General features: G+C 40.7%; 1 long non-coding RNA gene across 2 annotated transcripts; it reads left to right on the top strand.

Annotated features, from left to right (window-relative positions):
• The first annotated feature begins 9587 nt into the window (after positions 1-9587).
• On the top strand, positions 9588-11847 carry LOC122999029. 2 transcript variants are annotated; one of them, XR_006407564.1, is made up of 3 exons: positions 9588-9778; positions 9886-9956; positions 11761-11847. It is a non-coding gene; the product is annotated as an uncharacterized LOC122999029 (long non-coding RNA). The 2 variants fall into 2 exon arrangements; XR_006407563.1 differs by lacking the exon at positions 11761-11847 and having other exon boundaries at positions 9886-9961.
• Positions 11848-14223: the final 2376 nt, after the last annotated feature.

Below are 14223 nucleotides of genomic sequence, written 5' to 3' on the forward strand. Positions count from 1 at the left end.
ATGAAATATGTTTTTTATGGCTTGTATGCCTTGTGGGATGTCAATATTTGTGTATAAACTATCAATATCCATTGTGAATAAGGTGGCATTTTTTGGGATGTGGAGTTTTTTAATTTTTTCTACAAAATCATATGTGTCTTTGATGTAACTGGGGTGTAAGGTAGAGAGAGGATTTAAATAAAAGTCTAGGAACTCGGCCGTATGGTAGGTCTCACTGCTGCAGTCTGAAACAATTGGTCTTCCCGGGGGAATTTCATGTGGTTTGCTCCATTTAGACGGGTCTTTATGTATTTTTGGCAACATGTAAAACAAACGGGCCCTGGGTTCCGGGTCGCCCAGTAAATATTGCTTTTGTTCAGCATTTATGAATTTTTTATCCTGTAATGTTTGTACAATTTTCTCAGTCATGGGCTTTGTATCTGTGTATATAGGTTTTATCAATTTTAAATAATAATGTTTATCATTCAATTGTCTGTATCCCTCCCATAGATATTGTTCTCTATCCAATATGACAACTGCACTGCCCTTATCGGCTGGTTTAATGATTATTTTTCTGTTGTTTTTGAGTTCTTTTAAGGCCTCAGTCTCCTCCCTGCTCAGGTTCGGCCGTGTATAAGAGACCTGGAATTTTGTATCAACATGTTGGATATCAGTTCTGATCAGAGCAGTGATTTCAGGCGGCAGTTTGCCATCAGGAGGAGTCCAATCTGATTTGGGGGTGAATGGAGGAGGTATTGTATCTTTTGTGTTTTGGAAATATGTCGCCAATTTAATTTTTCTGTGATATAATTGTAGGTCCCATCTGGTCTGTTCAATTATGTTTTTATTACTGCCCTTAGTGGGAATAAAAGTTAGTCCCCTATTCAACAGGGTGAGTTGTGGGGGTGTCAAATTAAAGTTTTTTTGCCAAATTCATCACATTTTTGCTCCCCTCCTGTATAGGCAGGCTTGTGGGGATAATTATTTTACATAATCGAACCAGTGTTGAAGCATGTGTCTGGCTGTGGGTTTGGTCCAGTGTATTTTGTCTGTCTCTGTTTTGAAAATTCTCATGGGCAGTTCAGGTATGTATCTGCAGTTTTTGGTGATGTAAGCATTGAGATGCAGTAAATTACTTTGGTCTTTCAGTGGTAAAGCCCTGGAGTAGTTAATTTGTGGCACCCAGACCTCCGCTTGTGGAAATCTGAGTTTTGCTGTCTTGACAGCTGCTTGTAGTTGTTTGATTGTTGTCTGTTTGACATTTTGTGACCTGTTGTTCAGACCAAAGGACACGATCACTGTTTCCACCGTGACCGACGAAGTGGCTCTAGTGAGGATGGCTTCAGCGTGTCTGAAGGTGGAACCTGGATAACTATCTATCTGTAAGTCTGCAGCTGTAAACGGTGGCACTCTGGCGACATTGGAGTCCCCCATGATGAGCCATTTCTTACCAACACTAAGACCCCAGTCCTGCAATTTGTTGCGTGTGTTGAGATGTCTGGTAGGTTAGGGTTAGGGGTTAGGGTTAGTTAGGGTTAGGGTTAGGGGATTAAAGTTAGGGGGTTAGGGTTGGGGGATTAAAGTTAGGGGATTAGAGTTAGGGGGTTAGGGTTGGGGGATTAAAGTTAGGGGATTAGAGTTAGGGGATTAGAGTTAGGGGATTATGGGGTTAGAGTTTGGGGGTTAGGGTTAAGGGATTAGAGTTAGGGGGTTAAGGTTAGGGGATTAGGGTTAGGGTATTAAAGTTAAGGGATTAGGGTTAGGGGGTTAGAGTAAGGGGTTAGGGTTAGGGGGTTATGGGGTTAGAGTTTGGGGGTTAGGGGGTTAGGGTTAAGGGATTAGAGTTAGGGGGTTAAGGTTAGGGGGTTAGAGTTAGGGGGTTAGGGTTAAGGGATTAAAGTTAGGGGGTTAGGGGGTTAGGGTTAAGGGATTAAAGTTAGGGGGTTAGGGGGTTAAAGTTAGGGGATTAAAGTTAGGGGGTTAGGGGGTTAGGGTTAAGGGATTAAAGTTAAGGGGTTAGAGTTAGGGGGTTAGGGCTAAGGGATTAAAGTTAAGGGGTTAGGGTTAGGGGGTTAGGGTTAGGGGGTTAGGGTTAGGGGATTAGAGTTAGGAGGTTAGAGTTAGGGGGTTAAGGTTAGGGGATTAGGGTTGGGGGTTAGAGTTAGGGGATTAGGGTTGGGGGTTAGGGTTAGGGGATTAGGGTTGGGGGTTAGAGTTAGGGGGTTAAAGTTAGGGGATTAGGGTTAGGGAGTTAGAGTTAGGGGGTTAAGGTTAGGGGATTAGGGTTGGGGGTTAGAGTTAGGGATTTAAGGTTAGGGGATTAAAGTTAGGGGGTTAGGGTTGGGATTAAAGTTAAGGGGTTAAGGTTAGGGGGTTAGAGTTAGGGGATTAGGGTTGGGGGTTAGGGTTAGGGGATTAGGGTTGGGGGTTAGAGTTAGGGGGTTAAAGTTAGGGGATTAGGGTTAGGGAGTTAGAGTTAGGGGGTTAAGGTTAGGGGATTAGGGTTGGGGGTTAGAGTTAGGGATTTAAGGTTAGGGGATTAAAGTTAGGGGGTTAGGGTTGGGATTAAAGTTAAGGGGTTAAGGTTAGGGGGTTAGAGTTAGGGGATTAGGGTTAGGGGATAAAAATTAGGGGATTAGAGTTAGGGGGTTAGGGTTAGGGGGTTAGAGTTAGGGGGTTAGAGTTAGGGAGTTGGGGTTAGGGTTAGGGGATTAGGTTTAGGGGGTTAGGGTTAGGGGGTTAGAGTTAAGGGGTTAGGGTTAGGGGATTAAAGTTAGGGGGTTAGGGGGTTGGGGTTAGGGGTTAGAGTTATCGGGTTGGGGTTAGGGGATTAGGGTTAGGGGGTTAGGGTTAGGGGGTTAGGGGTTAGTTAGCGGGTTGGGGTTAGGGGATTAGGGTTAGGGGGTTAGGGGGTTAAGTTAATTCTCCAGGAAGTGAAGGTAAACGTTGGGCCTCATACTTCATGTGCATGAGACAAAGCAGGCCTGCACACAGTCAAATAAAAGGAGTCTAAATGGACTTCAACTCCCATCATTCTTTGCTAAACTCACACATAAGTGTGAAACCAGGCAGAGTCAAATTCTCGGCTCCAGTTGGACGAGACCAGCAGGAAACACATGGGGATTTCCCTCCCAGCCGTGATGTCACAGAGAGTATAAACACTGGCGACGCTCCCAAACTGTGCTTCCAGTTGTTCGCACAGCTAATGAAAGGAAGTAACTCCCGTACGTACTTAACTGCAACCAGGCAGCACAATCTCAACCTTGCTGGACGAGTAGAGCACATTAGCAGATCTGAAGAAAACCGCTGTGCAACCCAACGCAGAAGAAGGATGAAGGATAACCTATATGCCTCACTTGCCTTTAAGTGAATCGACTCCACTGTTTTCCTGCAACTCCACCGAGGATCAGCTGCCATGAACCCGCTGACAGAGTGAGAGGAACCAGAGGGACCAGAGGGACCAGAGGGACCGAGCCGGACCCGAAAGACAGACTGAAACACACCCTGCTGGCTTCCTAAAGCCACACGAGAGGCTGCGCAGAGATGAGTTGTTGTTGTTGTAGTTACTGTTGTTTACTGCTTGTTTGGTTGTGTTTACCACACTAAACTCATCAGTGTTCATCCAGCTGCTTGGAGCACTTTGTGTTCGCTCAACATCACGTGTGAGACAGTGGGTTGTATTTTATTTGTTGAAGTCAGACGGCGGCCGGCGAATAAAGATGCACCCCACGTCTCTCTGGAAATAAAAGCAAGCAGCACTTTTCCTCACGATAGCTGAGATCTGTTTCCATCCACACACACACTCCTAAACACACACACACACACACACACACACACACACACACACACACACACACTCCTACACACACACACTCCCACACACACACTCCCCCACACACACACACTCACACTCCTACACACACACACACATACACACACACACACACACAGGCGCGCACACACACACACACACACTCACACACACACACACACACTCCTACACACACACAGGCGCGCACACACACACACACACACACACACACACTCCTACACACACACACACACAGGCGCGCACACACACACACACACAGGCACATGCACACACACACACACTCCTATACACACACACTCCCACACACACACACTCCTACACACAGACACACACAGGCGCACACACACACACACACACACACACACACACAGATACACACAAACACGTGTAAATCTGTCCAGTGGTTCCCAACCTAGGGGTCGGGCCCCTCCAAAGGGTCAGCAGATAAATCTGAGGGGTGGTGAGATGATTAATGGGAGAGGAAAGAAGAAAAAACAAAGTTCTGATACACAAATCTGTTTTCAGTTTTTGGACTTTTTCTCTAATCTTTGATTTTTGCTGAAATATTGGATCATTTGAACATTTATTGAAATGAAAGCATGTGAGAAGTTTAGAGGGAAAAATCACTATTTGGTGGAGCTGTTAACAACTCATAGACATGTGAAATGTGACCCCGACTACACACTGCTTTTTGTAAGACGTCAAAAGCCAAAAAGGTTGGAAACCACTGGTTTCATCTTTAACAATGTGTTGTATTTTAAAAGCTTGTTATATTATCCATTGTGTCAAATCTTCATCTGAAAAGTAACTAAAGCTGTCAAATAAATGTAGTGGAGTAGAAAGTACAATATTTCCCTCTGACATGTAGAAAGTAGCATCACATGGAAATACTACTATAGAGGTACAGTTCTAGTAAAACCTCTGACAGTTTTTTCAGTTTCTACAGAAAATATTTTCTCAGTTTTGGTTACAAAACAGTTTTTTGTGGATGTTAGTCAGAGGTCAAAGGTCACAGACTGTAAACACTGAAACTAAATGTCAGACCTAAAATAAAAAATGTCAGATTGAGCCTGAAGTGAGAACGACGTCAGGACTCGAGTCTCATCGTTTGAATTATTTCATGTCTTTATGAGACAGATACATAAATATCAGAACACATAAATAATAATTAAGCAGAAGGAAACTGTAACACGTCTTCTGTCTGTTCTTCATCTCGCTGCTGTTTGGACTTTCAGTTTGTTTCAGGTTTGATTTTATGGACTCAAACACTGAAAGGTTTCAGTCCAACATGTCAGCTTCGAGTTCTGAGCTTTGTTCAGTTTCTGTTTATTTAAATTCACTTTAACTGTGATAAAAACCTGTTATATGTGTGAATGTTTCTCTGTGGTTCAGACATTCATTTTCACAGAAATGTTCTGTACTCTATACTCGTTGGTCACCTGTGATTGGCTTGCTCTGCTGTGACATCACATCATTTGAAATGGAGGGAGGTGCGAGCGATAAGAGAAGAGAAGTCTCATCAAGCTGACAGGAATACGACTTCCTGTCCAGTGAGTGGAGCATCACAATAAAAAAGGCTTTTCTCTGATTGTGGAATAAAGAGTAAATGAAGGTGCACATGTCAATCAGTTAGCAGCTATTTATCTGTCTACATGATGTAATTTAACCACATGTGCAAACTAACACCAGGTCATATTTATAACGCAGCATCTTGTTATTATGAGAACATTTGTCAGAATATAAAATACTGAGTTTGTTTGTAGCAGAGGACAGAAACTATAATCTGTGTTTTTATAATGAACCCTGAGCTGTTAAATTCTTTTATACAAATGAATAATGATTAAGTACAGGACATTTGTAACAAGCACAAATACAAATTAGATGGCATTAATTAAATTATAAAACAGTGTGAAAACCATGTAAAGTTCACAAATGTCACAGATTTTAACAGCTTTCTGACATGCAGCTACAAATGATCTGATGAAGATGTTGAATTGTTGAAGGTTCGGCTTTATTTCCATTAAACCAAACCAAATGTAGCTGAGACTCTCCCACACAGAGAAATGTGCACATCAAACACAAGTAATAAATTAGCATGAAATAGAAATAAGTCCAATAAAACACAAATAGAACAATGTAGCATGAGAAAGATGCTACACCTCATTAATAGCAGGAAGGAACACTGTAGTGTTCTGTTTTTAAACAGATCAGCTTGGAACAGAAGACACATGAATGCTTAACTCAGTATACTACGTTAGACCAGTATGCAAATGTAATGTATGTGTTTATATCAGAGGTGGAAGAAGAACCCAGATCCTTTACTGTAGTAAAGTTTTCAGACAGTGCAAGAAGGAGATAAACATCACTTCCTTTGTCCACTATTTTACCTGCTGTTGGGGCTGCTTCGCTGAGATTTCGTAGGGGGCGCTATTCAGCCAGCGTGCATCACTGATGGTTTGGTGCAGACTGGAGCATTTACGATGAAGTTATAGCAACTTCCTCTGTCATGGCGAAGCATCAAATCTCAACGGTGTGAGGATGAGAGTTTTCTGCAAGGTGAGACATGTCTGTCTCGCTCACACCTGTGTCATCAAAATGATGCAAGTTTTGGGCCCATTCACTTGAATTTCAATTAGTAAACTGAAAACTCTTGATGAGTTTGTGTGTAAAACAAATTCATTTCCTAATTTTCATCAAGTCTATGTCTAAGTCTAAGTCCATTTTATATGCCAATAAAACAATTTGCTTTTAAAAACAAAAACCCTTGAGTGGTGTAAAGGCTGCTTCTTTAAAGACATTTAGCATATACATATTGTTTCTAAACAAAGAAGAGTTCATTTTAGCCATGAACTGGTTCAGATGTGTGATTTTACCAACAAAGTGAAATTCAAATTTATAGTATTGTTCTATTGTGACAACAGATTTATGTTCTCATCAAAAACAGACAAGATATCACATGATTTACATGTGTTTCCTGTGTATTTTCTTAGTATACAGAAATATATAAACTACCACAGAGCTTATAATGTGATACAGGAACAGATCAGTGCTGAACACTAGAATGACTGAACACTAAAAACATTCACAGATCTAAAAGTGTAGGTTCACATCAGAAAGTATTAATGCATGTATCAAATACATGACTTACACACTCTGATCTATATGTACGACATACAAAATATAGTCTACAAAGCTGACATGTTAACACTAGGGGTGCAACGGATCACAAAACAGTTTGCATCGTATCGGATTTGAGTCACGGATCGGATCATTTTTTGGATCAGCAAAAAAAAAAGGGGGAGACAATAAAGCTTTGTTTTCTATTTATTCTGTAACACTCTTACAGCACGAAACAGCAATGAACTTTTGCCCATGGTCTTAAATGAAAACATTCAAGACAAACAACATTTAAGATGTCCAATGCTTAAATAAAATAAAATAAAATATATGAAATAGTCAATGCTCAGTTATTGCAATATGAGGCATGATACCTTCCTCTTTTAAACACGGTAGTGAATCAAACAGCCTCCGTCCACATCATCAAAACTTGATAACTTAGAAACATGAACACACGTCTTGTCCTGCAGCTTGTTAGTAGCTAGATGCTAATTAGCTGCTCAGCTGCAGCACATCAAACAGCGTGTAAACACACCTACAGACGTCACTTCGGACTCATTAGATGCTGGTTTGATCGTTGCTCTTCAAAATTCCTGTTAGCGACATGCTGTCTGCCCATGACTTATACTTACAGCAGTTTGTTTACTTTGTCTTAAATGAGACATTAAATTTTGCAATTAATCCACAGTTCATATGCCTGCCAAACCGTGGGCAGGCATCAACTACGATCAGTTACACCACTACTTAACACTTGTTATTCTAGTTACTTTAAGCTTATTACTCAATATATGGCTCAGCTTAAAAACAAACTAAAGAAACTGTCACAACAAGCAGCCAGACCTCCTGCACTCATTCACTAATCACACAACATCAACAGGTGACTGAACAACCACTCAATTAAAAACGGGATCAATTCCACATGAATGAGTGAGTCCAGACAGCTCACTGTAACTTCAACAAGCGAACTACCCACAACACATTATATATATATCTCTGCTGCATTCTGGTTAAGTCACATAAAGAGTTTCAGTTTTACAGAGAAAACACTGGTGATGAGCAACAGTGATACGTGATACGATACAATAACGTACGATACGATACAATACAATACGAAACAATAATATACGACACTATACAATAGGATACGATAAGATAACACGTCACCTTCAACTCAACTTCTCTAAGACCTTGAGCCTTACCATCCCAGCCAGTCCCTCCATACAACAAAACATCAGCATCCAGCTGGAATCAACCCAACTCATGCCCACAAAGTCTGCCTGTAACTTGGGTGTCATGATCGATGACCAACTAACCTTTAAGGTTCACGTGGCCTCAGTTGCTCAGTCATGTTGGTTTGTCCTGTACAACATCAGGAAGATCAGACTCTACCCGTCTGAGCAGGCAGCACATCTCCTGCTACAGACTCTCGTAATATCACACATTGACTACTGCAACTCCTTACTGGCCTCCCCGCATGTACGTTCAAACCTCTGCAGATGATCCAGAACGCAGCGGCACATCTGGTCTTCAACCAGCCCAAAACAGCACATCACCCTGCTGTTCATATCCCTCCACTGGCTCCCAGTTGCTGCCCGCATCAAATTCAAAACCCTGACACTCGCTTACAAAACAGCAACTAAAACAGCTCCCGCCTACCTGAACTCCCTCATTCAGGTCTACACTCCCTCCCGCTCACTATGCTCTGCCAATGAAAGGTGCCTGGTACCACAACAGGACCCTAAGTCACCAGCTAGACTCTTCTCCTCTGTAGTTCCCCGGTGGTGGAACAAGTTACCAAACTCTGTTTGATCTGCAGAGTCCCTCTCAGTCTTTAAGAGAAGACTAAAGACCCAGAAAACATCTCTGCACCTGTTGAACTGAAGGTAGAGAAAAAACAAAAAGACAAAAATAAAAATAAATAAATAAATAAAGCTGCTTCTATGTACTCTATGTGTTGCCTCTGTGTGCCGCCTGTTGGCATCTACGTCCTATCAGACTCAAACTTAAGCTTTACGTCACTTACTTGTGTTGTTGTCTCCTGACTGGATCCCTGTTGGTGTTGAATCAGTCTCAGATGTATGTTGCTTTGAATAAAAGCGTCTGCTAAGTGAAATTGTAAATTGTAATTGTAAACTCAGAATCAAACCTCTTCATGTCCTTCTGTTATAACTCTGAGACTCTGTCAGTTTGTTAGAGCAGCTGCTGACCTCAAATCTTTAATACACATAATGTTTAATCTCAGTTTAAATTTAAACAATCAGTATGAAGCTTTGGACATGAAGGATCAATGAATAATGATCTCTATCTCTCATGATGTGATTGGTCCATTGATGGAACATCATTCCTATAATATTGGAGATTATATGTTAATATTTCTGAGCGAGCTGTATGGAAGCCTATGGGGGACATGATCATGTAAACTTGAAAATGAAAATGTAATTCCATAATAGCATTATAATACTGTATGTATGTGTTATTTGAGTAAAAATTAAAATGAAAATGCAATAATACAATTTGCATTGTTATGTTGACATACTGGATGGACATATTAAAATTAAATAAAACTACTAAAATGAAAATGGAAAAGTCGTTGACATTTGACATTTAACAGTTGACATTTAATTTTTCAAAGTCGTACTTGCTGTACTGTGGACAATATTCAAATGTTATTCAAATTTGAAAATTAAAATGCAATATAAACAATGTAACCTGATTTTCCATTTATACATCAATATTTACCTCACAATTAAAATTAAAATGCATTTTTCTTCAATTTGAAAATGAAAACAGCATTTGAACTTTCATCTTTAAAGACGTAACCTGCTGTACGGTGGACAGTATTCAAATGCAGTAAGTGAAACAGCGCCCCCCGTCTGTTGCATTTATATTTACATGTCAACACGCTGTTATGGGGTCAAAATAAAAATGAAAATGTAATCTGTCGTCTCATCATGCAGGTCGTCAGTGAGGATGTCAGTCATTCTCTGCAGCGGGACTTCATGCACCTCGCTAAAGGGAAAACTAGCAGGTATTGTGATGATGTTTAAGGCAAAGTACTGTTTAAAAATGACATAATCTTCTTTGTCAGGTTCATCAATGATGATAAATGATCTGAAGTCTATAGTTTTTGGACGAGGCTGCTGTTGACAGATTAGTGGATTTGATATATTAACAGAGGACTTGCGATCATTTTGCAGCCAATTCATGTTGAAGTTGGAAAAGTTTAGAGTTTGACAAATTACATGAGAGGCTGTTAAGTTTAATAAAATAGTTGGGAGATTGCTAAGTATACTGTAGGCAGACCACTGTGTCTGTGCTTATTTATAGACACAGCCGACGTATAACTGAACTGTTAATATTGTAGCTGTTGTTAGTAATGTTGAAGGATTAGGGTTTATATTAACCCTACAGGAGACACCAAGAAAAATGAAACTTGCAAATAAAAACATGAAAGAATTTCGAGCCTTTTTTAAATAAATTCTATTTCTACATTCTGTATTCTATATAAACCCTGTGCTTCAGAACAGGAAATCCATTGAGATGAAGGTACAAAGACTGTACATTCTGCTTTATGTGCATATTTTTCTGAGGTTTGACTTAAACATTTAAAAAAACCACAAAACAAACAAAACCTGAGTGACAAATGTTAAATGTGAGGAGAGAGACCTGGCCGACACTTCTAACAAAATAATACAAATGAACAAAGAGGACACAGAAAGTCAAACTGTCTCAAGTTGCTTTGGATGTTGTTGGCTGCAGAAGGAGAGAACGTCACTGTGTGAGAAGGTTTTGGTTGGTTTTCTCTTCACACTCTGCTGGTTAAGATGTTTCCTTCAGTCTGCTGCTGCAACTAAACACACTTTAAAGTCAAACTAACTGCTTTCAAGAGAGCGTTTGGTGGAGGTTTGAAACCCTGATGTGAATCATTATCTGCTGCACGCTGACAGTAAATGAGAAGCCGAGCAGAAAGCTGATGTGATCTGATGTGTTCACTTTGTCTCCTGTGTGTTTCGCTCTGGATTCTCTCATGATGGACTCACCTGACATCAGTGACATCACACAGGTGTCATGTGTTGTATCAGCTGAGCTGGAAGTCAAACTGCAGCACCAACAGTTAGACATCAACACATCTGATTGTGTCCTGATAAGTGCAGTTTTAACACTTTGTTTCTGTCTTTTTCTTTTATTCTCACAAATCAAACAATAATTGTATAATTTGATTTTCAGTGTAGAGAGGGAGAGGTGCACTAAACTGACCAGAATATCATGGAAATGCTAATTATATTTGGGGGTCTGACATTCAAAATAAAACAAAGTGTAAAAGTGTTATTGATACACTAGAAACTGATTTATTAGCATGAAACTGTCACATACAATAAATGAGTGAACATTCAGCAGAAACACATGTGCTTTAAATTCTGTCAAACATCAGATTTTTTCATAAAAACAGTAAAACAAAGATAAAACATTTGATTTCACTCGATAACTTTTTCTTTTATTCAGTTACTTTAACTCAAAAAGCAAATATTCTTAAAAGAAGCAATAACACATTTCAGCTGAATAAGTAGTTTATAGTATATAAAAGACAGTGAAGAAAAAAGATATAAACTCATCAAACAACTGGATGGATTTTTAAATGATTTGTTGACTCAACATTTATCCAGATGAGACCATAAAACTCTGGATTCATCAAAATATTTAAGTAAAAACAGTTACAGCTGTTCACATGAGAGAAGTTAATGATGATAAAATATAACTATATACAGATAATTATGTTACAAATGGTCCAATCAGATCTCCTCTCTGCTCTTCTTCTACTGGTCTTAATAAAGGTCTCGCTACTTCCTGTTGTGGCACTGAGCGTTGGTGCTGGATGTAAATCAGAAGCTGTGGAATCGACCAGTATGGACGTCATTCCTCGCCGTACTGGGCTGCAAAAACCTGGCTGAGACTGAGAGGAGAGATGAACCCAAAGATGATTTTCTTCTTCGGTGGTTTGTGGCTCCTTGGAGGTCCTACTCTGCTCCCTGGGCTCCTTCCTCTTCAGCCGGCTCTCCTTCAGCTCTGGAAACACCGAGGTTATAAGAATCCAGCTCAATGTTCTCCTGTGGGTCTGACTTCTGCCCCCTGCTGGCCTGGAGAGACATGACAACACAGATCTAAGTTACTGCATCAATCCTCTCTTCAGTTCAATATAAACAGGCCGAGTGCTTCATTTCAACCAGTCCTCTGAACAACAAACATGTGTTCAGTACCTTCAGGATGAAAACGACGACAGCGACGACCAACAGCAGAGTCACCGGCAGGACAACCAGTCTGATGATAAGAACTATTGGATCTGACGAGACACATTCAGTCATCACATTAGATCACATGACATCATGAGAACAACAGTTCCCATCAAACAGAAACTTTAGTGACGTTAAATCTCCTAAAATCACTGAAGTGTGAAGCAGCTTGTTGATTATAAGTTCATCTGATCTCCTCTGTATGCTGATGATGTTGGACAAAAACAACTCATGTGTTTACAGCCGGTTTGAAAGAATGAATGAAAGTCTGCTGATTGTCTCCTTAAAGCTCCTGTCTGGTTGAAATGATTCAACTGATTGTTAACAATAAACATCTTTACATGCAGTTAAATCAAATGTGATCCTGGTGAAGCTCTGAGTTCTCCTGATGACATTCAGCTCATCATGTAAAGTCCTGTTTATTATCATTATAGTGCTTATCTGGCTTCACTGACTCGTTTGCTGTCTTTTACTTTTCACTACAACACAGTTGTTATGGTTCAATAACATTAAAGAAGCCGGGAAGGAAACAGTTTACAGTTCCTTCATCAGATTCTGCCTCAGCTCTCTGTAGGTCGCTGGGTCGGTCCTGCTGCCTGATGACTTTTTATCATGTTTTACAAACATGGAAACAAAGTCAGTGTGACGTCTCAGTTCCACTGAGCTTCACACTCTGCTTCAGCTTACCTGTGACAGTGAGAGACAGCAGACGGCTCTCAGAGAAGAAGTTATGATCAAAAACATAGACGCCATAAACACAGCTGTAGCTTCCTTGGTGGGCGGGGTCTGCAGCAGGAAACAGGAAGTCAGCAGAGTGACTGACAGCTGGCTGGGTGTAGTTGTGTGTTGTGTTGGAGGAGGTGAAGGTGAGCTGGAAGGAGCCTCCTGGGTACTGAGGCTGGACGGAGCAGCTGATGGTGAAGTTGGAGCCCCGGCGCACCAGAAACCCCTGCTGCTGGGCCTCGGAGACCCCGTCCATGGTAGAAGACACAGAGATGATTGGCTGAACCAGCAGGTCTGTAAACACAGAGAGATGATGAATCCTTCTTCCTCTGTGAGAAGCTGAATGTTATTTTCTCCTCATTAGTTTGTTCAAATTAAAGCCTTTTCTTGCTACACACAGACTACTCATGTGTGAACGACCCCTGTGACCACTAGAGGGCCCCGTTGCACCAACGTATTTCTTCTCTCCTCAAATATAAATTAACACCAAACATCCTTTTGTGTTGATCTAAAATACAAACATTATTTAAGCTCACAATGGCTAAAATAAAAAGTGTGTATAGATCAAAAAGCAGTTTTTAATCTGAGAGCTCTTTCTCTTACAAGCAGGGCTGTAGTGGAGGCTAAACGCACGTAAACGCTGTTTACCCACCTCTCAAATTCTGAAACAGTGTTTAAGCAAACTTTCCATCACTTTACAGCTGTTAGCTCAGACTGGCTTCCTACCACAGTTTCTGTTGGAGCTTCTAGGAGCGCTTGTTTTGTTTTCTGTTGGAACATTGTGTCCTTTTATGAGACACGGAGACGTCTGTTACTGTTAACACGGACCAACAAACCACCACCCACTCCTGCTGCGCTGGTGTTAAAACAAACGAACCCTCCGTGCTGAAGCTAGCAGGCAGACTGGAGCCGCTTTCATGAGACAGACGAATGAATCAGAGTTCAGAGGATCATATATGACACTAACTGACATGTGCAGCATCAAATAATAATCTGTCAGACAAAAGACAACAAAGTAAGTAGCTAGAAAAACTCTTCAGTGAAGCAGAAGTTTTATAAATTGACATTAGTGTTGTTTAAGCGTCCAGTTTATCTGCTGCTGCTTTACATTACAGTAATGTTAATGTAGCTGATAGTTTGATAGCTTGACTGCTGATGTATTCACACTGTGTGTCGTTGGTCCACAATTACTGTAATTAACACCGTACAAGTTAAAGTTCTGCTTCATGCTCTGTCAGACTCTTAAGAGGAAGCTTTTTACATTTCCAGACTGAGTGAAGGAAT

This window comes from Thunnus albacares, chromosome 15 (genome assembly GCF_914725855.1).
Source record: "Thunnus albacares chromosome 15, fThuAlb1.1, whole genome shotgun sequence".
NCBI classification, from domain to species: domain Eukaryota; kingdom Metazoa; phylum Chordata; class Actinopteri; order Scombriformes; family Scombridae; genus Thunnus; species Thunnus albacares.